The sequence below is a fragment of the Lepus europaeus genome, chromosome 4, assembly GCF_033115175.1.
Source record: "Lepus europaeus isolate LE1 chromosome 4, mLepTim1.pri, whole genome shotgun sequence".
Taxonomy (NCBI): domain Eukaryota; kingdom Metazoa; phylum Chordata; class Mammalia; order Lagomorpha; family Leporidae; genus Lepus; species Lepus europaeus.
In genome coordinates, this window is record NC_084830.1 from 152,282,052 (window position 1) to 152,283,694 (window position 1,643).

The following is a 1,643-nucleotide window of genomic DNA, read 5'->3' on the forward strand; positions in this document are numbered from 1 at the left end:
ATCTCTTGCGATGCAAACTGGAACTTGGGAGGCATGCATTCAAAGGGGGTAGGCGTGCGTGTGAGTGGGCAGCCTGGCGCGGAACTGATGTCTTCAGTAGATCTCAGCAACCCATCTCCCTAAGGATGCAGCACTCAGCCTTAAAAATGGCACTCAAAAAATCGACCTCGAAAGGGAATCCTAAAAAAATCTTCTTGAGGTTTTTCTGTGTGACTCCAGGCAATGAACTTATTTGAATATTTATCTTAGTGATGACTTGTTTTATCAGTCTGATCAATTATTTGAGATTATGATTGCATGGTTATTCAACTTCAGAGTTTCTAAAAACTTTGCCAATGTTTGAGGAAAGTTTTTAGTTTCTCATGGACCATGAAAGATAACTTGAGAAAGAAAAATAAAAAGTCCTTATTATAATACATTTAAAATACAAATGAGCCCATACACCTATGAGGGCAAGAGTTAAGCAATTTGGAGTGGTTGAGCCTGGTTAATTTTCTTCCTGGAGATATCTGGTGCTTTCTTCATGGACCCTACTCATAAGAATTTCCTTATTTCTAAGCTGAGTTTGAAAAGGAACATCCTAATTACATTGTTGCCAGTTGGGAAAATAAAAAATATATCACTTAGCACAACACATAAAAGGTCATGTATGATAATTTGTAAAGTCTTCTTTTTGCTTATTTTTTTCTCTTAGTCGTGGGTTTAAAAATCTTTGATAGTTTGCAGTAAATGCAGGTTACTAATCACCTTTTAGAAGTGGTGGTGCGAGGGAAGTACTTCCTGTAGGAATTCCCGCAGTCATTCACTTACGCTTGTTGCCCAGTTGCAGTTTCTTGCACGTTGGCTACATGCACTTGGTGGACATACATCCTGATTCCCTGAACCCAAACCATAGACACGACAATGATACAGAAATGCTAGACCACTAAGGATCTGCCCTCATAGCATGAACGGCGTGTCCATCGTGAGTGACCTTGCACCTCGCTTGCTGTGTAACCCATGTTACAATGCTGATGTCACTGAGGGGTTCCCTTTCAGTGGCACTGGAAAGTTCAAATACATTTGTGAAGACTTCATCAGCTTTTTATTTCATTTTATTATTTTGGTTTTGCTGGGAAATATGTTCCTTTAGACAACCATGATGAGCTAAAGATGGAGGACCTGCCTGCATCCCAGTGTTCTTGAATACTGGCTCATTAGATATTTGTTAGCCAAAAATCACTGGAGGAAAATGAATATCTTTGATTCACAGAAACATCTTGAACTACTTTACTATGCTTTGGGGTCATAAAAGCTCCAAACATGTTCTGTCAAACTCTGCTTCTTCGGCTTTGAAATCCATGTGGATAGCCAGGGAAAAGAAATGTGTGTGTTTCTAATTATTTTACACTTAACTCATCAGAGCTATTTGATGTGTAAGACCCCTTATGAGATTTTCAAATATGGCTTCTAAGCATTTTTCCTTTGAACCAGAAAGTCACTTTTTTTTTTCCTGAAGCAAATGGAATTCAATTCTCAAAGGGCTTAGTTTCTTTCAAAAAATTGTCAGGCTCACACAATCTGACAAAACATGTTCTCTCACTTAAATAGATTAACTCCTACAGCAAGCGCTAGAAAGGGCATTTCATATGACTAGGCAAAGA